This window comes from Camelus ferus, chromosome 1 (assembly GCF_009834535.1).
Source record: "Camelus ferus isolate YT-003-E chromosome 1, BCGSAC_Cfer_1.0, whole genome shotgun sequence".
Taxonomy (NCBI): Eukaryota; Metazoa; Chordata; class Mammalia; order Artiodactyla; family Camelidae; genus Camelus; species Camelus ferus.
In genome coordinates, this window is record NC_045696.1 from 120417566 (window position 1) to 120444901 (window position 27336).

At 43.7% G+C, this 27336-nt stretch overlaps 1 protein-coding gene across 4 annotated transcripts in view; it reads left to right on the forward strand.

The window, feature by feature from the left end:
* Positions 1-27336, forward strand: part of COL6A6 (collagen type VI alpha 6 chain) — a 168402-nt gene that overhangs the window by 20576 nt on the left and 120490 nt on the right. For 2 of the 4 annotated variants that reach the window (XM_032489339.1, XM_032489332.1), the window contains exon 1: positions 834-1058. The exons of the other annotated variants lie outside the window; for them this stretch is intronic. The gene's annotated coding sequence lies outside the window, so the exon portion shown is untranslated. Of the gene's footprint in view, positions 1-833; positions 1059-27336 lie in introns of those variants that run through there. 4 annotated transcript variants of the gene reach the window in all.

Sequence of the window (27336 nt, forward strand, 5' to 3'; positions counted from 1 at the left end):
TCTCCGTTTCTCTGCCTGTGCCACTCTTTAGATTTCGGTTTGAACTTAATTTCCTTGGGGAAGCTTCTTTTGCCCTTCCAAGGTTGAATTAGGACCCCTTCGGTGTTCCCACCGCCCCGCTTACTCCATCCAGCAATTACCACTGTTTCCTGTTTCCATTTCTGCCTCCCCAGTAAGAGCCCGACTTGGTTTTGCAGCCCAAGCACCTAAGAGTAGTACAAACTAGGTGCTCAAATATTTGTAAAATGAATAAATGGATAGAGAAATGAATGGACAGTCAGCGAGAAAAGATCAGTAGACGAGAGGGTCAAGAATACTTTCCTCTGGACCCTGAATTCCAAGTGGGGACCCCGCTGGCGCTTGACCTCCATTACGGGGCGCGCAGTGGCTGGTCTCCATTCACAGGCAAGAGGGAGCAGTACCCATCCTCCACCCGCAGACTCTCCGGCCCCCTTGCAAGAAGGTCCGAGAACACGGACAAAGCCTCCGAGCGACAGCAGTTCTAGTTGGAGCAGAACTGCAATCTTCCCGCCGCCTAGGAGCGCGCGCCCTGCCCGTCTGTTGGGCGCAGAGGGCGCGCATCACAAGCACCCCCGAACGCCCCAGTTTCCCCGCCGTCAGCTTCCTCCCCCTGATCCGGAGCTGAGGGTAGGGGTTCCACGGAGGGAAGAAGCCGGCGGGGCAGTTACAGCCCCAGTAGCCCCCAACTCCCTCTTCTGTCGCTTCTCTGTGGCTGCGCCCCCCTCCCAGGGGACGTGAGCTGGGCCGGGGCCGCCGGGGCGGGGAAGGGTCGGCCGGGGCGGGGAGAAGCGTTTATATAGCGGCGAGGAGGGGCGCAGGAGCTGCTGCCCGCCTGCGAGACACGGGAGGCCACGGTCCCCGAGGTCCCCACGGTCTCCGCGGTCGGCGCTCCCGGCGCTGCCGGCGCTGCGCTCCAGGCGAGGCGGTGCGCTCCGCTCCGCGCGGGCGAGGCGGTGCGCTCTGCTCCGCGCGAGCGAGGAGGCCCGGCCAGGGCTTGGGAAGAGCGGGGTCAGGGGCCGTGTGGACGTTTCCTCGAGGTAAGTCCTGGAGCTCAAGTCCGCCGAGCCGGCCAGAGCCAGAACCAGGTTTGCAACTGCTCCTTGGCTGCACGGGAGGGGCGCGCGGCATAGAGGGGGCTGCGCCAGGACCGCGGTGGAGAGAAGGGATGTTAAGAGCTCAGAATCGCCGAGTTCTGGTTTTCCCCTCCTCCCGGCAGAGTGAGCTGCCCTCACCCCGCCTTCTTTGAGTTTCCCGCATCGTCCTCTTGGAGCGCCTACAGCACTCTGTTGTCACCCTCTGCTCCCGGCTCCGCGTCCCCCACCGCACATCCGAGCGCTCCGGAGGCTGAGAGGTGCCTCCCTAAACCCTGTGTCCCCACGCCCAGCCCAGGGCTTGGAGTGTGGCAGGCACCCAGGACGGCACAGGGAGCGGATGACTGAGGTTAACCAGCCCGGGTCAGGAAGAGTCCCTCCCAAGCCAGTACAGACCCTGCCTTGTACTTTTGCTCCTGCAGTCACCCAGATTTATTAAAGGCGATTGGAGTTTTATTGTTGGCTGAAGGGAAGGGGGAAGGCAGAAAAAAATACACCCTTTTATGAATGCCCAGTCACATTCTGCAGTGAGTGAGAACCTCAGCTACCTGGCTTGATGTCAAGTGTCCAGATATTTTGAGGAGGGGAGGAGGCAGGCGGGGGATGAAAAAATATTGGCACGGAAAGTGACTTCGTCTGTGTCCTTTTGTGATATAGAGTTCTCAGTCCTCTTTTTAAAAGTCTACTCTATGGAGATATTTTAAGATGATCTTTGCCAGTTGGGGGAAAAGTTCCTATAGGGGAGTCCTATAGGATGTCAATTAGGAATATCTGAGATGAAAAGCATGACTTATAGGAAGGCTATTAGATGGCTTTTGTTAAGAATTTCTACAGTTACAGAATCAGCAGTCACTTTGCTTTTCCAAAGGAGCTATTTGACAAGTACTATGTTTAATGTAAAAATTTTCCAGCATGGTATTGTCTAAATGAAGTGTTTTAAAATACATGGATGGCCTTAAAAGCTTTCCCTTATGAAAGAAGTCATCAGCTTTCTCTCTCCTCCTTCATTTGATTCCAAAATATTAGAAGTGCAGAGGAAAACCTGAAGAGAAAGCTTGCCTTCCACTCAAAAGTACATGTGTTTTGGATGCTGTGCCCTGAGAAACCCAATTTTAAAATGCATGTAAATTCTTTATGGTGATCACTCATTGGAGAATTAACTTTTTTTTTTTAGTAATATAACTTCCTTTTCATAAATCCTCTCGTGAAACAATTCTCAAAAAAGGCTATTGTTAAATATAATATACAGGCAATTTCCACTTTTCATCTTCCCTTTAGATCGTCCGAATTCCAGAAAAGTTTGAATCTTTGGAATGTTTATAAAGAAATTATTTGTTTATTTATTTGCATGGACAGTTACCAAGTAACAGGCAGGTTACAAGAAGTGTGAACAAAAGTTGGTGCATTGTTGATTCATCGTATACACAGTATACTACGGAGTCCTGCTAATATAATGGTAGTGAAAATGACTAAAAATATCTTCCTGCTCAGGAAACATCTACTGTTCCTGGAATGCCTTCGGGAAAATATGTGATTGCCAGGTGTACCACCTGCAAATACGTAAAAGTGGTCCAGACTAATGAGGGTGTGTTTGTAACCCCCAAATCACCCCTCTTACTGTCCCAAGAAATAAACACGAAGAGGAGACTTTTTATAGCATCTACTTGTGTAAGTGTCATGACTGTAAGACTTGTCCAGAGTGACAGAGTGTTGGCCAAAGTCTCTTTTCTCCCATACTGACTGTTTTGTTGTGTTTCATTGTCGTGGTTATTTAAAGTTGGAAGTGGCTCAGCTTTCCTCTGGATTGGGTCTAGGTTGAACTTAGAGACTAGCTTAGATGTTTGCTTCACCTTTCTGAGTCTTTTCTCACCCATCACAAGGAGCAGTGATACCTACCTACCTCACAGGGATGTGCGAGAAAAAATAAGCAGGCGGCCCGTATAAAATGCCAGGGCAATAGCTCCATGGTGGAGCTGCGTGCTTGGCATGCACGAGGTCCTGGGTTCAATTCCCAGTACCTCCATGTAAATGCCAGGTACAATATGTGCTCAATAGGTGAGGGTGATGGCGAGGGAGGTGGTAAGGCTAATAGAAATGTCCCTGGTTGGGGGAGGGTATTGCTCAGTGATAGAATGCTTGTCTAGCAAGCACAAAGTTTGAGGTTCAATCCTCAGTACCTCCATTAAAATAAATAAATAAACAAATACAACCTAATCACCTCCCCTCCCACCCCCCAAAAAAGTATACAGTGCTATATGTCAGTTAGGTCTCAGTAAAACTGGAAGGGAAAAAAATGTTTTAAATAAAAGAAAGAGTTCCTAATAATGTATTGAGTGTTGTGGCCAATTTTATTCCATGTTTTGACCTCACTGAAATACCTTGTTTCCATGGAGTGTGACACGTGATTAAGACATTGTGTAACTCGCCAAACTTTGTATCTCCCTTTTCGCTTGGAAGTGTTCCAGTTTGCAGAGATCATTTAAGGCGAGACCTGTCACTCAGGCATGCTGCCATCCTGGAAGAGGTGTGGGAGTTGTGATTATTCCAATTTCAGTCCATATCTCTTATCTCCTGCTTTACAGTGTGGAGAAACTTTTTCTAGAGAAATCAAACTGTTCCTGCAAGTAGAAGTCTTTGAAAAATGCTCCTGGTGTTTTAGTTTCTTTGGATAACGGTTTTGTGGTAACAAAAATTATCTTCCTACTTTCAGCAGAAAGGTATTCTCTTTACATTTTCAGAATTGTAAAATAAAGCCCGCCCTGTGAAGAAACCTTAAATTCTTCAAGGGAATGGAGAATTTCTAAGGCATAGAGGATGCTTAACAGAACAGTGAATAATTAAAAGCCAGACTTTTTAATTAAGACATAATATTAGACGGCCTTGTTCTCATTCCATCTCCAGGTTCCTCACCTTCCTTCCAAACTTGTCTTTTCTTGGAGTGACCCCAAGATGCTTACAGGGAAATTTGGAAGAGATTACCATGAATAAAAATGGATACAGTTTGGCTAACATAAACCCTGTGTGGAAGAAAAGGTCTCTCGCACCTCTCACATCCCTACTGTTTCCCACAGTACCTAGTGCTCCACAAATGTCTGAGAAATGAATGACTTAAAATTTCGAAAGCTTGGCTGCAGGATACTTTTCATGTACATCTGGAGCCGATGTGCTTAGAAAATGCAGACAAGCCAAAGGAGGTGGTGTCACCTCTGCTCATGTCTTGGCTTCTGATCTTCAGTTTTGCTAAAGCAAGAAACAGACTCTGAATCTTACCTTTATGAGTTGTCTTGATTGACTGAGATAAACCCTAAAAGTGAACACTTTTTCTGGTTCCAAACAACAAGTCTCAGGGAATTTGCTGATTTAATTTTGCCGTGAGGAGAAAGTTTTCCCCCAGATGCTCAAACAGTGGAGTGGCTGAAGGAAGAGAGAACCTACAAACTTAATTGTCTTCTGATAACCTAAGACTTAGTCAGTCTTATGAATGAAACCTCAGCAACCCCTTCAAGTCACAAAGAGATCATAAATACACATTTAACCACCCTTTAACCATTTATAGTTAAAGGTTGGGTATTGATTTTACTCTGAAACGTTTTTCTCATGCTTTAAGCACTATATCCTAAACTTTGGAAGGGAAAGATTTGGCCAGAGTTAGTTGGCAAAGGCCTTAGCGTTGGCCTGAAAACCCTTAAGCTAATCACTCACTGAGTCCTTTAAAAACAGCTTGATTAACATCTGGCAAAATATGGTGACTGCAACTCTCCATTGCATGAGTCCAAATACAATAGAACTTTGAAGATCAGGAGCAAGTCATAGCCACACTTGGCTATTTTTGTTTGGGGAAAAAAAAAGTGCCATGGTGTAGCCAATGGTCCATATGCCATCTTTGGTGCATATGTAAGTAAGCCAGGGGGTAGATAACTCTATAATCACCTTTACTTCCACACTTTTCTGGGACTACAATACTAAAAGGGCGATGTTATACATTGTAGCAGCTTTCCCTAAGGCCCAGACTTTCCTCTTTTTCTGCTGGCTAGCAGAGGATGTCAGAGCCCCACCCTCATTCCTTCTGCATTCACCATTTCAGTGCTGTGGTGCAGGCTTCTTGCTTAAAGTACCTGTGAGAGCCGAAGGGAGCCTGGGTGACCGGAGCAGGCCAGAAGGGCCTGGGAGCAACCTTTCACCCAATTCCAGATGAAAGCTGGTGAATAAACATCCTTAGCCTTCTCACACCTTGGGGGAAGCCACTCTTGAGGTCTGACCCATCTCTTCTTCCAGAGGTGTCCAAAGGGATGTGCTCCAGCCACCCAGAATGTTCAGCCCACTTGCTCATTGACAAGATGACCTGGTTCCCTGCCCTCCCTGGGTCCCTTCCCCACTCCTCTACCAGTGCTGCCCGAGGTCACCTCCTAAATAAACCGATCACACAAATTCTTGTCCAGAACCTGCTTTGGGGAAGACTCAACCAACCACAAGCTTGCTCACTATTTGAGTAAATGCAGTGTTTCAGCTCTAAGTAGCCTGCTGATTCCATTCTAGCCCAAAAGTGAATCGAGAATGGAATTCTTGCTGTCCACACTGGAGAAGAGAATTCTGTCCCCAGCCAGTGCTGTTTCACTTGCGTCTGTGTCACTTAGCTTGTTGGTTAGGACCTCATCCTGAATTCACATCAGCTCTTTGAGAACTGTGTCGTGAGGACATGGAGGGGACGTAAGTGAGGGTTCGGTGTAACCCCATCGTTAGAGAGAGACCACAGAGAGCCCTTGGGCGAGTTGTGGGGAGTGGCTCAAACCCATGCTCCGTGAAGACGGAACTGGCTCTCAGGATTTCTGGTGGGTGTTCCTATTACAGCTTTGGTACCATTTCTTTACTGTATTAGCATTCTCCATAGAGATATGCAGATAAGGTTATCAATGATGGTAACTGGCTCACATGATTGGGGGGCTGAGAAATTCTATGATCTGTCACTTGCAAACCAGGGGACCAGGAAAGCCAGTGCTGTCATCAGTCTGAGTCTGCCTGAGAATCACCATGGTCACCAAAGGAAAAAGGGAGAAGGAGAGATAAATTTAGGGGGGTGGGGATTAACAGATACGCACTACTGTACATAAAATAAACAAGGTCCTACCGCATAGCACAGGGAACCATATTCAATTTCTTGTAATGACATACAATGGGAAAGAATCTGCAAAGAATATATATATGTATGTAGACGTATAACTGAATCACTTTGCTGTACACCTGAAACTAACATTGTAAATCAACTACACTTCAATAAAAAGTTAAAAATAAATAAATAAATAAAAGAACACCAATGTCCAAGGGAGGGAGTAAATGATGGATGTTCCAGCTCAAACAAAAAGAGCCCATTCGCTCTTCTTCCACCTTTGTGTTCTAATCAGGCCCCCAATTAATGGGACGATGCCCACTGGCATTGGGGAAGGCGGTTTTCTTACTCAATCTGTCCATTCAAATACTAATCTCTTCCGGAAACACCCTCAAGGTCACACCCAGAAATAATGTTTTACCATCCCTTAGGTCAGTCAAGTTGACACATAAAACTTACCATCACATTTACCAATTACTTCCGAATCCACCACCCCTCAGCCCCACCCCAAGCCAGACCTCCCCTGGGAACTCTAGACTCAGACATCTAACTGCCCACAAGGCGCTTCAGCATCTCCCCCAACAAACCCAACAAATCCCAAACGCCCTTCCTTCCCTTCTGCACAAACCCGCCCCTCGTCCTGTGACTGGCACAACCTAATGGCCCCAGCGGAAAACTCTGAAGTAGCCTCGAAGCCCTGTCGCCCTTCCTAGCCTTCGTCAACAATCCTATCCAGTCTGTCTCCCCATCTGACAATTTTATTTCCTACTGATCTCTGCAGAGTCCTCCCTGTCCTCCTCATCATCCCTGTCCCTGGTTCCCAAACACCATTCTCTCCTGCCCAGACAAACACTGCCTCCTGGTCACCTCCCTGCCTCTGGTCTCACTCCGCTCCTAGCATTTTCCATGTTTCAGCTTGAGTGAATTTCCAAAACTGTCTGCTCAGACTTTCCGGTGCTTAAATGCTCCAGTGACTTTGGATAAAAGCCAGAATCCAGAACATGGTTGCAAGTCTTCCCACCATCCAGCATTTATCCACCTCTCCTGCCTCCCGTCTGCTTCTTTGCCACCACTTGCAATCCTATTGGTCTGCAAGGGGCCCTTGCTCTCTCTCTTACCTCCTGCCATTTGCACGTGGAATTTCCTCTCCCTAGAATAATATTCTCTACACTCTAAGTCTGGCTAACTCCTTCTCTCCCTTTAGGGCTCAGCTAATATGTCCTTGGGAGGGTGTTACTGAACCCCTCCACTAGGTCAGGTACTCCGCTCTGGGTCCCCTCTGCACCCTGGTCTTCCACGGTTCCCTGTCGAACCGTGATGACTTTGTGGTCCATGTCACCAGGCTATCTTCTGTGCTAGCCCCTTAGGAGATGCTCAGTAAATAGCTATTTTATGAATAAATGAGCTGAAATCAGCTTCCTTCTGCTACAGGAAAAAAGACCGGGCGTGATGATGGCCATGTCCCAGGTCTCAGTCGAGTCCCTGGGATGCGCTCCACCAAGTGAGGGTCCTTGGCTTCATGCAGGAAAGAATTCAAGAGCGAGTCACAGATGAGTAAAGGTAGATTTGTTCAGAGAGATACATACTCCATAGAGTGCGGGACATTTCGGAAGGCAAGAGAAAGGCCATGAGGTGCATGCAGGGTTGGGTGCTTAGTTCAAAGTAGAAGTAGGTACACACTCCATAGACAGAATGCGGGCCGTCTCACTCAGAAGGGAGAGTGGCCACGGGGTGTGGGGGTTTGTTGTTTTCATGGGCTCGGTAACTTCATATGCTAACAAGTGGGAGGATTATTCCAACTGCTTTGGAGAAGGGGGTGGGATTCTGGGAATTGGGACGTCACTTGTCCTTGGACTTTTAATGGCCAGCCTTGAAACTGTCCTGGCACCTGCGGGAGCACCATTTAGAAGCTACTGTATTGTGATGAGCGTGTGTTGAAGCTCAAGGTCCACTGGGAGTTGACTCTTCCACCATCTCGTGCTGATGGCTGCGTCATTCTTTTGGTGGCTGTGCCCTGCCCCCTTCCCTCCTGTCTCACTTCCTAGCTGATCACCAAGGGCAAGGCACATAAGATCTCTGAACCTTATTTATTTGTTTATTTTGTAAAATTTCCAGTCAATTTGACCCTCAGTGTCAAAACTCTTAAAAACTGTTTTTTTGTTTATTTGTATATATTTTTATTGAAGTATATAGCCAGTTTACAATGTTGTGTCAATTTCTGGTGTACAGCATGTTTCAGTCATACATGAACATACATATATTCACATTCTTTTTCACCATAAGTTACCACAAGATATTGAATATAGTTCCCTGTGCTATACAGTATGAACTTGTTTATCTATTTTATATATATATTAGTTAGTATCTGGAAATCTTGAACTCCCAGTTTATCCCTTCCCACTCACTTCCCCCCTGGTAACTGTAAGTTCGTTTTATATGTCTGTGAGTCTGTTTCTGTTTTATAAATAAGTTTATATGTCTTTTTTTTTTTTTTAGATTTCACATATAAGGGATATCATATGGTGTTTTTCTTTCTCTGGCTTACTTCACTTAGAATGACATTCTCTATGTCCATCCATGTTACTGCAAATGGCATTATTTTACTATTTTTATGGCTGAGTAATATTCCATTGTATAAATATACCACAGCTTCTTTATCCATCTGTCGATGGACATTTAGTTTCTTTCCATGTCTTGGCTTTGTAAAGACTGCTGCTATGAACATTGGGGTGCATGTATCTCTTTTTTAACGTTCCCTCTGTATATATGCACAGGGGTGGGATTGCTGGGGTCATATGGCAAGTCTATTTTCAGTCTTTTGAGGAATCTCCACACTGTTTTCCGTAACAGCTGCACCAAACTGCATTCCCACCAGCAGTGTGGGAGGGCTCCCTTTTCTCCACAGCCTCTCCAGCATTTATCGCTTGTGGACTTTTGAATGATGGCCATTCTGACTGATGTGAGGTAGTTTCGATTTGCATGTCTCTGATAATTAGTGATATTGAGAATTTTTTCATGTGCCTCTTGGCCAATTTTATGTCTTCATTGGAGAATTGCTTGTTTAGGTCTTCTGCCCATTTTTAGATTGGGTTGTTTGGTTTTTTTGTTATTAAGGTGTATGAGCTGTTTATATATTCTGGAAATTAAGCCCTTGTCAGTCTCATCTTTTGCAAATATTTTCTCCCTTTCTGTAGGTTGTCTTTTTGTTTTGCTTATGGTTTCCTTTGCTGTGCAAAAGCTTGGAAGTTTAATTAGGTCCCATTTGTTAATTTTTGCTTTTATTTCTGTTGCCTGGGTAGACTGCCTTCGGAGAACATGGCTAAGATTTATGTCTGAAAAATATTTTGCCTGTGTTTTCTTCTAACAGGTTTATAGTGTCTTGTCTTATGTTTAAGTCTTTAAGCCGTGTTGAAAAATCCTTAAACTTTTGCACATCATTTGATCCCTATATTTCTATTTCTAGGTAAGATCGTGGTAAGAATGCTCAAAGATTTGTTTGAAGAATATTTGAAAGGACATATTTATAAAAAATAAAAATTGAAAGTAGCCTGATTACCCCAAAATACAGGATTAGTTAAACAAATTCTAATACACCCACACAATGAATTACTATGGAACCATTAATAATATTTAGTGAATTGAGAATTCTCTAAATATTTAGTGACATGGAGTTCTGTGATATATTAAGTGGAAAAAGAAGTACAGAATAGTGTTGACATCATAATATCCTTTTGGGTGGGGGGGACAGTTCCTCAATAATTTTTTTTATTGAAGTAGAGTCAATTTACAATGTTGTGTTAATTTCTGGTAAATACCATAGTGATTCAGTTGCACATATATTTTTGTTCCTTTTCCTATTCTTTTTCTTTATTTTCACATCTAAAGTGGAAACCATATCCAAGCACAGAGAGATCGAGAGTATTTGGTTGGTCGGTGCTGAATAGATGATTGTTCTTTTAGATTCAGCAAGATCAGTGTTATGCTTGACTTGACTCTGAGATGTTGTGAGCCGGTACAGTCCTCATTCCAGGATGTGTAAGTTTAAAGGGCGCTTTGGGTGGAACCCACAGGGCGGAAAGTGTCATCTAGTACAAGAATCCTGCTGTCAAGCCCTGCACAGAGGGTGTGTTTGGAAACAGAACTGATAGAATAGCATATAATGGTATCTAATTCCCTCACACGGCTTCTTCCAAATAATCCTTCTTCTCCTGGGATTTTGACATCTGCATTTCCTGGATTAATGCCACGAATGTGGTCTCTAAACTGAGGAGTTTTTTCCAAGAATTTTGCCTTAAGAAATTATTCTCAACTGCAGGTCCCCCTTGGTTTCTGCCTCCTCCACGACTGCTGTCATTGTTCTAAAACACACCACTAAGCATCTAATTCTTGGATCTCCAAGAACTTGTGAAAATGCTCACAAACCTTAGTGCACATTTGTAGGTGATTTAACTGGGGCGGGGGGGGGGGGGAGGCAAGCACTAAACAAATTAACTGACCTGCTCTGGTCAATGATTAAGGCAAAAAACTTTTTAGATTTTAGTAATGGGGAGCCAGTTATGCACATAATTGGGGTGGAAAGGAGGGTGATAGTGCCTCGGGGAGCTGTCTGCACACGTTCAAGACTTTTGGGTGTCATTGGGTCAATCACTGTTCTGGCTCACCTACCTAAGTCTGTGGCAATCCAGTTTTCAAGTTCACTGGGCCAGGGGTGCCTGCTCAGCTCTGACACACAAAGTATGTAAATGCCCTTTATTTCTCCATCTCCCACCAAGTTGGGCACACAGTCATTTGTCAGTAACAATCGTGGTCCTAAGAAATTGTTGGTAAATGGATGGTTCATGGTGTTGTCTGTGTTTGAGACCCACCTCATAAATCCATAATTATGTACCCCTGGATGCAAAATCCTGTATTTTTTTTAATAGACTTTATTCTTTTGGAGCAGTTTCAGGTTTACAGCAGAATTGAGCAGAAAATACAGAGTTTGCACACAGCCCTCCGCACCCACACATATATGCTCCCCTACCGTCAACATCCCTCATCAGGGTGGCATATTTGGTACAATCGATGAACCAACATGGGCACATTATTATCAACCAATGTCCATAGTTTACATTAGGGTTCACTCTTGATGTTGTGCATTCTGTGGGCTTTGACAAATGCATAACAACATGCAGCCACCCTATAGTATCATACAGAATCATTTCATGGCCCTAAAAATCTCTTGTGCTCCATCTATTCATTCCTCCCTCCCTCCCTATCCCCAAACCCCTGGAAACCACGATCTTTTTGTTGTTTCTGTAGTGCATTTTCCAGAATGTCATTTGGTTGGAATCGTACAGTTTGTAGCCTTTTCAGACTGGCTTCTTGCATTTAGTAATATGTCTCTTAAGTTTCTTCCATGTCTTTCATGGCTTGATAGATCTTTTTTTTTTCACTGCACATATATTTTTTAATTTACATATATGTACTGCTCATTATTTCTAAGAACGTTTAGAGCTTTTGCTTTTTAAAATTACATAGTTATCAAAGGAATAAAGCCAATCACAAAATAAGAATCAACTCAAAAAGATACATACACCTTGCTATTAACAGCAACATTATTTATAATAATCCAAAATCCTTTAGATCGATGACTTTTTCTCCCCCAGAGCTTGAGGGTTTTCATTGCTTTGTTCATTTGTTTTATTTCTCAGCTCTCCATCAACTTTTCCAGTTTCTTCATGGAGAAAGTTGCGATTGGGCATAGACGTTCCATTCGCATCTCAACCAGCAGCTTGAAAGTGGTTGGGTTGGGGAGAGCACTGGACACCGAAGGAGAGGTTGTCATTCCTGACTTCGCATGTCTGCCAGACTCCCCGCTGAGAAAGGAGATGTGTGCCCTGCATTCACAGCTGTGGCCATGCCACCAGCCTAGCCAGCAGCAATAGGTGACAGGGCTAGAACCACCCATGGAGAGAGAGACAGTTGGCTCCAGATTTTTTTCACACAGTAGATCTTTGAATACTCCAAACTCTACATCAATTAACTCATCACTTATTAAGCACTTTTATATACGTTATCACATTTAAGTGACAACAACCCAATGAGGAAGGTGATACACTATCATTATCCCCTGTCACTGATGAGGTCTGAGGTTTCAAGGTGCATCTGTGGCCAGTGGGTTTGAATTCATGGTGTGGTACAATCCAAGCCTTGACACTGCTACCTGTCTATTCTGCTGGGTCAGCCATAAAATGTGTGCTTCTAAAGCCTAGAAACTTCTAACACTAAAGCTCCACGTAGAGCCCTGCCTGGTCCAAATTATAGATCAGAAGTCAGGTTTTCATGGTAAGAGATGTTGACTCAATATTATTTAGGGGAGGGGAGAAAGGGAGTGTGCTCAATTCAACACGAACATAAAATCTCAGAGTGAAGATGTGAAGTAGTGACAAAACTCTGTGGGCCGAATTTCTGCCATTGAAGTTGACTCTGATGAGTATTTTTAAAAGTCCATTCTCATTTTGCTGTTTGATCTTTCATAGGTTTCGAGAATTTCAGGGCAAAAATGGGGCTTACAAAGCATTTCAAGGATGTTTTGTAAATAGAGTGATTGGTTCCTCCTCCATCCTTCCCACAATTAAAATCTTTTAATGATTTTATCACACTTATCTCAGGATAAAGACAAATCATTCATAGATCCTGCAAAGCCATGCATGGCTGGCTACTTCTTTTCCAGCCTCACCAAGGGCTAGGCTCCCCATGGCTCTGTGTTCTAGACATACTGGAATTGCTTTGGTTCCATGAGCACTCTGTTCTCCTTCCTGCCACAGGACATTTACACAGGCTCTCCTCCCTCCTGGCACACACTCCTTTTGGCCTTGTTAATGCTCACCATTCCTCCAGATATCAGCTTAGACAGCAGTCCCTAAAGGAAGCCGATCCTGACCTCTGAGTTAATCGATTCTGTTATTACATGTCAACACAGTATACAATAATTCAACAGATACTTATGGGACACCTTTTGATGTATAAGCCTTATTTTAGGCGCTGGAAAACGATGTGGACAAAGTCCCACCTCCAGGAAGGACATAAAGAATAAAGTCAACAAATATGTGCTAAACACGAGGGGAAGAAACAGAGGTATTTCGTGGGGTCGTGGCTGACTGTAAGGAAGCAGGAGGTTATTTTGGATGAGGTGGTCAGGAGGGCGTCTCTGAGGAGGTGACATCTGAGCAGAAACCTGAGTGAACTTGGGAGCCAAGCAGGGCTGCCTGGGGGAAAGGACATTTTGGGGCAGGAACAACATTGGCGTGAGAACAAGGAGACCAGTGTGGCTGGGGGGTGGGGGAGGGGTGGGGGAGGGTGAAGAGGATGACAGCAGATCAGCAGATCATGGCCCGTCTCCCGCAGAGACTTGGGGGCCATGCACGGGATGTTGGCATCTCATCTAAGCCTGATGGAAAGTCATTGGAGATTTTGAACATGGGGATATTGATCTAAGGTATGACTTGAAAGTCACTCTGATTAATGACTGGAGAATCTATTAAGAAGGACAAAAGTCAGAACATGAAGAAGTGTCGGCGTCAGCATCGTAATCCAGGCAAGAAGCAATGGCTGCATGGACATGGGTGGGAGGTGGTGAGAGGTGGTTAGATTCGAAGATACTATTGCCCCAACTCCCTGATGGATGGGCCGCGGGGCCTTAGACAAACCTGTTCCTTACAGCATGTGGCACTGCTGTGACTACACTTCTCCATGCCGTTCTTTCAGAAATAGGATGGCTTAGAAGACCCACGAGGCAAAGACCACATCCAGTTTTCCTCACCATGGCCCACCTGCTGCCTAACTCAGGGCCTGGTATAAATAAATGAATGAATAAGTAAGTATGTCAGAACCACTAGTTTACAGATGGGGAAAATGAGTCTCTGAGAGTTTAAGTTAAAAGGCTGGCCTAAGGCCTCTTAACTTGGACTAGGACCAGTGACTCAAGCTACTTTCCCTTTTAAAGTAGATCCCCCTCCAAACTCTGTACTTTTTTATTTGAGGGAGGAAGGGCCCACCAAAATGTACTTCAGAAGCTCCTAATGGGCGCCTCGGCTGTTTCGTCAGGAAGCCAGCACTGCTCTGTGTCACCTCTGAGACTCTACAGGGGCCCCTTGAGTCTATGACATTTCTTCTTTCTTCCTTGGAGCTGGTCTTCTGCAGAAAAGACAATGATCTCACTGTTGGTGAGTGTTATGCCTGGGACCCGAAGGAGGTCCGCCGGAGCCCTCTGACTTGTGCTCTGTTTTAAAAGACACTGCAGCTTTGGACCAGAGCGGCTGGTGTGCTTAATCTTCATACGAGAAGTTAGCTGTTCAAAAATGTTTACTTCCCAAGGGCATTTTGGAAAAAAAATCATTTGGAAAAAAATCAGGCTGTGATAAGGAGGGAAAAAAAGAACAGAATGCAATTAAGAGTTCCCTTGGTTCACTTGGAAAGGAAAAGCTGCCTGAAATGTAACTTTCTCAAGCGATTATCACATCCTTGGACCTCTGCCTTTCTAATTAAATTCCTGAGGTTATATGTATATATATTTTTCATTTAATGAACAGCTGGCAAAATTGGATCCTTACTCTGTGAGGTTTACCAAAGCAGTTCAGTATTTCTGAGTGATTGAACACTAATATTTAACCCCGGAATACAAAAAGAGGAAATTAAATCTAACCTAGTAGCTGCTCATCCTCTGGGAATTTCTAGACTGCACCCTCCCTGGTCTGCATAGTAATTCGTTCTGTTCTTTTCCGTGTCAGCTGGGAACACACACACACACACACACACACGCACGCACACATGTGAGAGCTGTGGGTTGAGCTTTACTCAGTGTCTTACTGAGGACTGTGGCCTGGGAGTCAACCTCTCAGATATCTTGAGGAACTGCTCTGAAGAGGTGGGGGCTGGAGAGTAGAGGCCAGTATATGTGTGATTTTGGCGAAGTCGTACATGCAATGCAGCACACCTTGGGCAGAATTTTACTGCTAGTCATAAGGAACAGATATATCAGTTAATGATTTTATGCTTTTCTAAGTATCGGAAGATGCAAGGATCTGGTCTAACTATCTGAGGGCCTGTTTTGCCTGTTTTCCCAAAGCACAAAGTGCCCCATCCTGTTCTTTGCCCTTGAACTCCCTTCAGAGTGTACTGTAGGTCAGTGAGTCCTTGTAGAGCCAGATGGTGAGCGACATTCCTTTGGTTTCCACCCACCAAGTAACTTCCAAAATAATCATTCCTCTTTTCATTACCTCTTCTTGGAAGAAAGAGGATGGTCATGTCCCAGGTCTCGGGCAAGTCCCTGGGACAAGATGCCCAGTGAGAGTTCTTGGCTTTGAGCAGGATAGAATTCAAATAAAGTGAAAACAAGTTTACTCAGCGAGAGGCGCGTTCCTCAGGCAGAGTGTGGTCCATCTCAGAAAGGAGAGCTGCCCCGGGGTGTGAGGGCGGTTAGTTTTTATGGGCTGGGCAATTTCATATGCTAACAAGCGGGAAGATTATTCCAACGATTTTGGGGAAGGGGTAGGGATTTACAGGAATTAGGCCACCACCCACTTTTTGGCATTTTGTGGCCAGCCTCGGAACTGTCTTGGCCCCTGTGGGCATGTTATTTAGCATGTAACTATGTTACAATGAGCCTATGATGAGGTTCAAGGTCTACTGGGAGTCAAATCTTCTGCCATCTTGGGCCACATTTGTTCTAACCAGTTTTTGTCCTATCCTCAACGGCTGTGTCATTCGTTTAAAGGTTGTGCCCTACCCGCTTCCCTCCTGTCTCACCTGTACCTTTCTGAGCTCTTTCTCATGTCCTGAGAACCCAGCCTCCACCCTTAGGAAGCTTCCCGTTGGGGAACAGACATTAATGAGATAAATACTCAAGTGAAGTTTTCTTTTTTTTTTAAGTAATTTTTTTAAAATGTCATGATTCATGTAAGTTTGTTTCCTAATTGTTTTTACTTATGTATGGGCCAGTAGGTAATTAGGTTTGTTTGTTTATTTTTAAACTTTTTTTTATTGAGTTATAGTCATTTTACCGTGAAAATGAATATATGTATGTTCATATATAACTGAAAAATTGTGCTCTACACTGGTATTTATTTTTAACAGAGGCATTGGTGATTGAACCCAGGACCTCAAGCATACTAAACACACACTCTACCACTGAGTTATACCCTTCCCCCTTCAAACAAAGGTTTAATCACAGATTTGAGACATGCAATGAAGAAAAATAATAAGGGGCCTTGAAAGAAAGATCACAAAGGAGACGTAATTTAGAACCTCCCTGAGAAAACAGTGTTGCCATAAAGACCCAGAGGATGAGGACCGAGCCGGGCAGAGGGCAAAAAAGCTGCCAGAGAGAACGGCAGGGGTCAGATGGGCACAGGGCAGGGTGGCTCAAATGTTGATGTGCATACACACGGCCTGGGGGCCTCCTTCCTCCGCAGACCGACTCACTGGGCTGGGGAGTCTGCGCCGTCAGCAGGCGTTGATGGCGCTCTGCGGGTGCTGACGGTGCTGAGCTGAGAACCACACTTTGAGCAGCAACAGTATCGAGCAAAGTTGGGCAAGTTTTTCTGCAGAGAGCCAGGTTGTAAACATTTTAGACTTAGTGGGTCGTGCTGTCTCTGCTGCACCTACTCCACTGTGCTGTTGAGATGAAAAAGCGGACCAACATAGTATGTAAATATATGCATGGGGCTGTGTTTCGACAAAACTTAGCTACCACAACAGAGTCCGATTTGGCTCACAGGTGATAGTTTTCTGACCCCTGCCGTAAGGGATCAGTGCTTAACTTTGGCTGTTTATTACAAGCACCTGGGTTTCAGAAAATTTCTACCACAACAGAGTCCGATTTGGCTCACAGGTGATAGTTTTCTGACCCCTGCCGTAAGGGATCAGTGCTTAACTTTGGCTGTTTATTACAAGCACCTGGGTTTCAGAAAATTTCCACCAGTTTCTTGCTCAGGATCAACAGCATCAGAATCCCTGGAGAAGGAGCTGAGGAATTGGTAGAGTTGAAGGGCCCCCCAGGTGATGCTGAAAGCCAACGTGGCCCTTAATCTCTTTGGATAGTCCCGTATTCTTTTAGCACTGGGATAAAGGTAAAGAGAAACTGACTCCACCTCCCTTAATTCTGAGATACCATCTGTTGCCCAATAGCTTCCAAGGAAGAGAAAAAAATAAATAAATAAAACAGCAATAAACGTACAAATCTATAGTAACAGCTATCCTGATTACAGGAATGTTAAAATGGGGGGGTGCGCTTTGAATCCAGGAAATACGGTACTTTCCTATTACACAGATGAGGAAGATGAGGCTGGGAAGATGTACTGTACAGGTTGTATGATGATGTGACAAGGAGATGAGGGCAAAACACTGCGGCTTAGCTTTCTGAACTGCCTCCAGCTCCCCAAATGGGGAGCCCTTCCTTCCCCTCTGGGCCCCTGCAGGTACACGGGGGTCTCCCAGCCTTGGACTGCTTCCCCTCCTCCTTGGAGTCCCCTGTCTAGTTCCTGCTTCTCCCTCACTTCCCAGCTTAGCCATCTGCTTCTTCTGGGGGGTCTTCCCTGGGCCCACACCTGGGGAGGGGCCCCGGCTGGGAGCACCGCCAGTGACCAGAGGTTCCCCACCAAAGCCTGGTCTCTTTCTAACAGACTTACTCCCCAGGCCCTGGAGAAGTCATGGGGGCAGGGACCCAGGGACCCAGACTGCCTTGCATCATTTTATCTCTACTACCTGGTGTGATTTTGTCATTTATAACGGGTGTATATTTTACTGTTGGTTCCTGGTTCCTGGCTCACAGCTCCCAAACCCTGGGAATTTCCTCAGCAATGAGAGCAGTGGGAGCATCTTTTGTTACATTTGGGTCTTTTTTTTTTTTTTTTTAACATTTTTTTATTGAGTTATAGTCAACACTGGAATTTGGTCTCTTTTTTAAATTGAAGGGTAGTTGGTTTACAGTGTTGTGTTAGTTTCTGGTGCACAGCATTGTGATTCAGTGTCAGCCGAGGGAGGCTGAAGGGGGATTCCAGGAGGTGGGCTGCCCGACTGGAAAAATGCGTGAAGAGCTGGCATGCAGCAAAACAGCCCTTTATTACAGTACAGGCGGGTGGCGCACGCGGCGGGCCGCGCTTAGGTGTACGCACTTGTCCTTTTATAATGCTAGCGCATGCGTGTTGTTCATAATGCTTACACGTGCTACTAGCTCACGCTGTACGGTTACCTCTTACCAGGTGCAAGCTGTTGTGAACTTTGGCCTGGGCCCCACGGCCTACTCACTTAGGGCTGCCCACATTCAGTTATACATATATATGTATATATATTCCTTTTCATAGTCTTTTTCATAGTAGGTTATTCAATACCAGGTATTGAATATAGTTCCCTGTGCTATACAGTAGAAACTTGTTGTTTATCTATTTTATACATAGTAGTTAGTATCTGCAAATCCTGAATTCCCAATTTACCCCTCCCCACCCCTCTTCTCCCCAGGAACAATAAGTTTGTTTTCTATGTCTGTGAGTCTGTTTCTGTTTTGTGAATAAGTTCATTTGTGTCATTTTTTAGATTCCACATATAAGTGATACCATATATTTGTCTTTGTCCAACTTGCTTCACTTAGTATGGCAATCTCCAAGTCCATCCGTGTTGCTGCAAATGGCTTTAACAAAATTTGGTCTCTTGTCCTCAGTCCCTGAAATGGCTTCAGAGACATCAGGTGAAATGAATGTCCTGTTATTCCCAATAAGCCCCTTTCCACCAGGACTGAGTTTATGTTAAGGAGGTGACTTTTGGAAAACACCTAAAGATGGGGCGTGGTTGCTATGGGGACCAACCGCAAATAGAGAGCTGAAACTTTCAGTCCCACCCCCTGATTTCCGGTGGGTGTGAATCACCATTGGCCAATGACTCAGTCCATCATGCCTATTACAGAAGCCTCTATAAAACCTTAAGGCCTGGGTTCGGGGAGCTTCCGGGTTGGTGAACCCGCGAGGGTGCTAGGAGAGTGCTGGGCTCGAGCCCCGGGGACACGGACGCTCCAGCCCCTTCCCCACACCTTGCCCTGTGCACCTCTTCCCTCTGGCTGTTCCTGAGTTATATGCTTCTACAGTAAACCAGTCATTAAGTAAGTAAAACATCTCTCTGAGTTTTGCCACTCTAGCAAATTAACTGCACTTGAGGTGAAGATAAGGGGACTGCCTGTAGCTGTTCAGTCAGAAGCACAGGTGACAACCTGGACTTGTGATTGGCCTTTGAAGTGGGTGGGGGGGGGGTTGAGGACCAAGCCAGTCCAGTGATGTTAGGCCACTGTTTGGAGGTGGATGACCCCCGACACATCAGAATCGATGCGGAACCTCTACACCTGGTGGCTGGCGAGGTCTTGGGAGCATTTGTGGAACGGATGCCCTTTGGTTCAGTCTTGCTCATTGTTACTTAACGCCGAGCTCAGCACAGTGGTTTGGAGCGTGGATTCTCAAAGTGTGTTCCCCAGGCCTGGTCATTAGCATCACCTGGGAGATTGTTAAAAATGCAAATCACTGGGCCCATCCCAAATGTACTGGGTGGGGCCCAGCAATTTGTTTCAGTTAAACCCTCCTGATGATTCCGGGTGAGACCAGGAGCCAGACTAGCTAACTTCAAATTCTGGCTCTGTCGCTTAAAAACCGTTTGGCTCTGGGAAATGTACATTGCCTTTCTGTGTCTCAGCGTTCTCCTCTATAAAATGGAACTAATCAAAAGAATAGTAGCTACCTGAATTGGGTTTAGCAAGAGAGAGCTCTTAACCCAGCATCAGCTCACAGTAAGTGCTCCAAATAGGCTGTTAGTAGTGTTAGCTGTGCAACCATGGGAAAATTCATTAACGTCTCTGAATTTTACTTCCTTCATCTTTAAAACAAGGATAATTTGTTCTAGTTCTGGGTAATTTGATAGGTAATCACATTAAATCTGTAGATTGCCTTGGGCCATATGACCATTTTAACAATATTGATTCTTCCAATCCAATTCAAGAGCATGGGATATCTTTCCATTTCTTTAAGTCATCTTTAATTTTTTTAATCAGTGTTTTGTAGTTCTCCATGTATAAGTCTTTCATTTCCTTGGTCAGATTTATTCCCAAGTATTTTATTGTTTTTGATGCGATTTTGAAAGGGATTGTTTCTTTACTCTCTTTTTCTGATATTTTATTGTTAGTGTAAAGAAATGCAACTGATTTCTGTCTGTTCTTGTGTCCTGCTACTTGCTGAATTCTTTAATCAGTTGTAGTTTTACGTGGAGCTAATGCCACTCATGTGTGGAATCTAAAGAAAAAGAAAAAAGAGGACACTAATAAACTCGTCTGCAAAACAGAAACAGACTCCCAGACATAGTAAACAATCTTCTGGTTATCAGGGCAAAGCGGGTGGGAAGAAATAAATTTGGGAGTTTGAGATTTGCAAATGTTATCTACTGTATGTGAAAATAGATTTTAAAAAAACAAATTTCTTCTGTATAGCACAAGGAATTATATTCAATATCTTCAAATAACCGTTAATGAAAAAGAATATGAAATTGAATATATGTATGTATATGCATGACTGGGACATTCTGTTGTACACCAGAAACTGGCACGTTGTAACTGACTACGCTTCAATTGAAGAAAAAAAAAAGGATAAACTCTTTGCCTTCCAGGGTTTTGAAAGTTGAGATATGTATGCTGATTAATTGATTGTATGTGTCAGCTTGGCTGCGTTATGCATGTTTCCCAGTTACTTGGTTAAACATCAGTCAAGATGTTGCTGTGGAGGGGTTTTTAAGAAGTGACTAGCATTGAAATCAGTAGGCTTTGAGTCAGTCAGGTTACCCTCCATGATGGGGGGCTCATCCAGTCAGCTGAAGACTATTAGGACTGAGGACTCCTGAGTCTCTAGAGAAGACAGCTTTCTCATAAAATATCAATATTTTGAACTACTAGCTCAAAGAACCCCCTACTTCAGTTATGACAAGCACATTACTCTCGAAACTGCAACCAGAATTTCCAGCCAGCCCCACAATCACGTGTGTCAATTCCCTGTCTCTTTGACTTTCTCTCCTCTCTCTGTAGATATAAATATATATAGATATACACACACACACCCTCTTTGTTCTATTTCTTTTGAAAGTTCTAGTACAACGTGTTAAATACGTATAGGTCAGGATTTCTCAACTTACATAGTTTCCCAATATTGACATTTGAGCCAATTCTGCGTTGTGCAGGACTTTCCCGTGTATTAGAGGGTGTTCAGCAGTATCCCCAGCCTCTGCCCGTTAGATGCCAGTAGCACTGCCCCCCACCCCAGCAGTAAAAATAAAAAATCTCTCTAGACATTGCTAAGTGTCCCCTGGGGGACAAGATCTCTTCCATTTGAGAACCACTGGTATCAGTAGCTGCGAAAATGCAGGAGCCTTCCCTCCCCTAAAACCAGTGCTGCGCTGCTGCTGGTGTAGCCCCCAGGCTCTGCCCTCCTCCCATCACCGCAGGTCCATCACTGTCCACAAAATCAGGCTCAAAACCCACTGCCACCAAGGGTGGCCCTAATAGTCCTCCCTCCGCCTCCAGATCCACTTCCACGTCTTTCTTTCCCTTGTGCACATTTCGCTCGATCACGCTGTTTACTAGCAGTCTTTTTGTAGCTTTCCATCCGTGTACTTTGCTCATTTCCACTGAATCTCCTGGAAGGAAGAGGCAGCCCTGGTGAGAGGTGTAGATGATTGTATCAGAGTCCAGATCCTGCTGTTTGCCCCCTTGTGACCTTGGGGTGGTCGCTCATTCTTGCTGAGTTTCAGCATTAGCATCTATAAAGCAGGAGGAGTGGCATCTCCTTCATAGAGTGGTTATAGAGTACTTTTTGAACTATAAAAATAGAGGATTTCTCCTCCCCCCAAAAGCAAAACCTGAGTCTTTTTTGTAAGAGAAGAGCCAGTGTAGGGGGAGATAGGATGAAATATGACCTTGAAAAAATGCCAAATGGACAAGTACATGAATTTGCATGTCGTATTTTGTGTTTTGTTCTGATTCGTTTTCTTCTCATAGCTTTTAAAGTAATGCAGGCAAGGTCCTCTCTGTGTCCTTCTGAGGTGAACATATACATGTCCTAGTAGGGGAGTTGCCAAGGCAACGCAGTTTGTCAGCGAGTTGCCAAGTTAGTGATGTCCAGTCCCCGCCCAGAAAGGATGGCACTTAGCAATACTTCTTCCTCCCCCCAGTGACGACGTCTTTATTTCCTTAGGGAACACCCATGCTTGAAATCCAGCATTTGCCCTTCAGAACTGGCTAAAGCAGGCCTCTACCAGAAAATCCTCTGCACCCTGTGCCCCGTCCTTTGCCAAGACATCCAGATGCTGGTTTTCTAACTTCCCAGAGCTCTCGGGGCTTTGCGCACCTGCATCACAGCCCAGGTCCGCCTCCCTGGCTCCCCTGTCAGGCTGTGGGGCCACAAGGCGGAGGGCTGTGCTCACTGGATCATGTGTCCCGGGGACGGGGCGGTGTGTGGCCACAGCAGGTGACTCACGGGCCCCAGTGCCATGTCTCCACTTCCCCGACAGGTAGGCGCCTCGAACAGCATTTCAGGAAAGCTAAGCCTAGATCTCCCTTCCTGTACCGGTTTATCTACTTTTGCGATAAAACCCATCCCAAAACCCAGGGGCCTGAAAACAACGTGTCTCTCATGGTTCTGTGGGCTGGCTGGGCTCTCCTGCGCGTTTCGCTCAGGGTCTCTGTCAGATCGTGGCTGAGGCCGGACCCATCAGAAAGCCTTTCCAATCACGTGGCTGGATTATCCGAGGGCTGGCCAGGTGGCTCTGGTTCTTTCCCACGTAACCCTGCCATGGGAGGAGTTTGAGCTTCCTCTCAATGTGGAAGCCCCAAAGTAGCGGAACTCCTTACATGGTGATTGGTGGCTCCTTCCCCAAGAGACCCGTGAGCCTGGATGCAAGCTGCAGGCTTCTTATATGTGGAAGTCTCACTTCTGCTGCATTCTGTGGATCAAATAAGCCATAAGGCCAACCCAGGTTCAAAGGGAGGGAAATTAGACCCCCCTCTCAGTGAGAGCGGCAGCAGAAAATTCCACCACATTTTCCAACAAGTGCAGTTTCTAGTCGCTGTCAGTGATTCTCTTGCATCTCAGAGTTTTTTTGTTTTGTTTTGTTTTAAGGGACCATACATTGGAATGAAAATAGAAATTCATTTATTTGCTGTTTTGGCATCCTTAATTTCCTCACCAGATTGGTTTTCATGAGACACAAACACTCCCTTTTCAAGGGCCTGTTCGTTCCCCCTTAATTCCTGCGTTACATCGTTCAGCGTTTCTTTTTTCCCTTCTTAGTCACGATTTCCTTGGAATATACAGAAAACTACGGAGAATAATGTAATAAGTGTTCCCAACCCAGACTGAAGGCTAACATCTTGCAATGTTTGTCTCAGACTTTGCTAAAGAAATAAAATATTCAAGTAGAGTTGAATCTCCCTGATCGCATTCTCTATGTTGCCTTCCTGGGGGACCACTGTTATTACGTTGATCTGTGTTATCCTCAGCTTTACTTTCATATACGGATGCTTTAAAGATAGTATTTTGATGTTTTCCAGAGACGGCATTTCTTCTGGGATGTCTTCCCTAATCCTCTTATCCAGAGATGGGAGTCCTATGAGTAGGTCATATCAACCTCCAACTAGTTTTCTCACTCTGTTTTTGAGATTTACTCCTACTAAAGCATGCAGAGCTAAATTATTCATTTCATGCTTGAGTGATATCCCCAAGTATGAGTTTATAGTAGTTTAATGCTTCCTGTTTCCTCTTCACATATATTCAGATAATTTGCAATTTTTATAAAAACGCGTAGCAGTGCTCTTGTGCATGCGTACCGGGGTTTCTCTAGGGCATTTACTTTAAGTGAAGTTTCTGGATCATCTTTAATTTTACTAGATATTGCCAGATTGCTCTCCTAAGTGAGTGTTTCAAATTATATTCCCACCAGGCACATAAGTGAGCTCTGATTTTCCTAACTCCCTTTCAATCCTTCGTATTGTCAATCTCTTTAATTTTTGCCAGTCTACTAGGAAGAAAATAGTACCTTTTTAAAATATTCCTTTCCCTGTTACTGATAAGGTTAAGGATCTTTTCATGTGTCTATTGGCCATTCGGATCCCCTCTGCTGTGAATTACCTATTCATATCCGTGGTCCGCTTTCCTATTGGGTTTAGTAGTTTCTTACTGATTTGTAGAAATACTTTGTACATTCTGGATATTAATCTTTTACTGACTCAATATGCTGTTCCCACTAGTCTAGCTGCTTGTTTATTTATGATGTCTTTTGTCAGCACTTAACATTTTAACATACTCCCATTGACTCCTTTATAGTCTGTACCTTATTGTATCTTCCTTAAGAATTTCTTCCCAATTCGTAATGATTTTGGTTTGTATTTTGTCCTGTTGCTTTTGGAGAGTCTTTTGTGTTTTGTTTTGTTTTGTTTCTTACTGAAGTACAGTCAATTATAACGTATCAATCTCTGGCGCGCAGCACGATGTTCCAGTCATGCAGGTACATACACATATTCACTTTCATATTTTTTCCATTAAAGTTTATTACAAGATATTGAACATAGTTCCCTGTGGCATACAAAAGAAACTTTTTAAATCTATTTTTTAATATAGTGGCTAGCATTTGTAAATCACAAACTGCCAGATTTATCCCCTCCCACCCCCTTTCCCCAGTAACCATAAGATTGTTTACCAAGTCTGCAAGTCTGTTTCTGATTTGTAGATGAGTTCATAGTGTCCTTTTTTTTTTTTTTTTTTAAGATTCCACATATGAGGATATGGTATTTTTCTTTCTCTTTCTGGCGTACTTCACTCAGAATGATGATCTCTAGGTCCATCCACGTTGCTGCAAGCAGCATTATTTTATTTTTTATGGTAAAGTGGTATTCCATTGTATAAATACCACAACTTCTTTATCCAGTCATCTGTCCTTGGACTTTTAAGTTGATTCCATATCTTGGCTGTTGTAAATAGTGCTGCTATGAACATTAGGGTGCATGTATCTTTTCACATTGGAGTTCCCTCTGGATATATACCCAGGAGTGGGATTGCTGGATCATACGGTAAATCTGTTTTTAGTTTTTTGAGGAATCTCCATACTGTTTTCCACAATGGCTACACCAAACTACATTCCCACCAGCAGTGTAGGAGGGTTCCCTTTTCTCCACACCCTCTGAGCATTTATCATTCATGGACTTTTGATTGATGGCCATTCTGACTGGTGTGAGGTGATACCTCATCATAGTTTTGATTTGCATTTCTCTGATAATTAGTGATACTGAGCATTTTTTTTTTTTCATGTCTGTTGGCCATTCATATGTCTTCACTGGAGAAATGCTTGTTTAGGTCTTCTGCCCATTTTTGGATTGGGTAGTTTTTTTTTTTTTTTGTTATTAACTTGTATGAGCTGTTTATATATTCTGGAAATTAAGCCTTTGTCAGTCGGATCATTTGCAAGTATTTTCTCCCATTCCATAGGTTGTTTTGTTTTACTTATGGTTTCTTTTGCTGTGCAAAAGCTTATGAGTTTGATTAGGTCCCATTTGTTTATTTTTGCTCTTATTTCCATTGGCTGGGTAGACTGCCCTAGGATAATGTTGCTAAGATTTATGTCAGAGAATGTTTTGCCTATGTTTTCTTCTAGGAGATACACCGTGTCTTGTATTGTATTTAAGTCTTTAAGCCATTTTGAGTTTATTTTTGCGGATGGAATGAAGGAGTGTTCTAACTTCATTGATTTACATGCTGCTATCCAGTTATCCCAACACCACTTGCTGAAGAGACTGCCTCTACTCCATTGTATGTTCTCGCCTCCTTTGTCGAAGATTAATTGACCATATGTCTGTGGATTTATTCCTGGGCTCTCTATTCTGTTCCATAGATCCATATGTCTGTTTTTATGCCAATATTATGCTCTTTTGATTACAGTAGCTCTGTAATATCGTCTGAAGTCTGGAAGGTTATTCCAACAGCTTTGTTCTTTTTCTTTAATATTTCTTTGGCAAATCTGGGTCTTTTGTTATTCCATATAAATCTTAGGATCATTTGTTCCAGTTCTGTGAAAAATGTCCTGGATAATTTGATAGAGATCGCATTAAATCTTTAGATTGCCTTGGGTAGTATGGCCATTTTAATACTGTTGATTTTTCCAATCCAAGAGCATGGGATATCTTTCCAATTTTTTAAAGTCTTCTTTAATTTCCTTAATCAGTGTTTTGTAGTTCTCCATGTAAAAGTTCTTCACCTACTTACTTGGTCAGATTTATTCCTAAGTATTTTACTGTTTTGGATGCAATTTTAAAAGGGATTGTTTCTTTACTTTTGTTTTCTTATATTTCATTGTTAGTGTAAAGAAATGCAGCTGATTTTTGTACATTAATCTTGTATCCTGCCACCTTGCCAAATTCTTTTATTAGTTCTAGTAGTTTTTTTGTGGAGCTTTTAGGATTTTCTATACGTAGTATCATGTCATCTGCATATAGTGACAGTTTTACCTCTTTTCCAATTTGGATCCCTTTCATTTCTTTTTCTTGTCTAATTGCTATACTAGGGCTTCCAATACTATATTGAATAGAAGTGGTGAGAGTGGGCATCCTTGTCTTGTTCCAGATTTTAGTGGGAAGGTTTTCAGTTTTTCATCATTGAGTACTATGCTGGCTGTAGGTTTGTCATAAATAGCTTTTATTATGTTGAGATATGTTCTCTCTATACCCACTTTGGTTAGAGTTTTTTTTTTTATCATAAATGGGCGTTGAATTTTATCAAATGCTTTTCCTGCATCTGTTAAAATAATCATGTGATTTTTGTCCTTTGTCTTGTTGATGTGATGTATCCCATTGATTTGCATATGTTGAACCATCCTTGTATCCCTGGGATGAATCCAACTTGATCATGGTTTATAATCTTTTTTATGTGCTGTTGGATTCTGCTAATATTTTGTTGCGGAAGAGTCTTTTGTTTTATCAGAGTTAACCTTAGTAAATATTGATGCTTTTCTTGAATAATAGCCCTCTCCCATCTTCCGTGTTATTGTTGTTGAATATTTTCATTACACTTTATT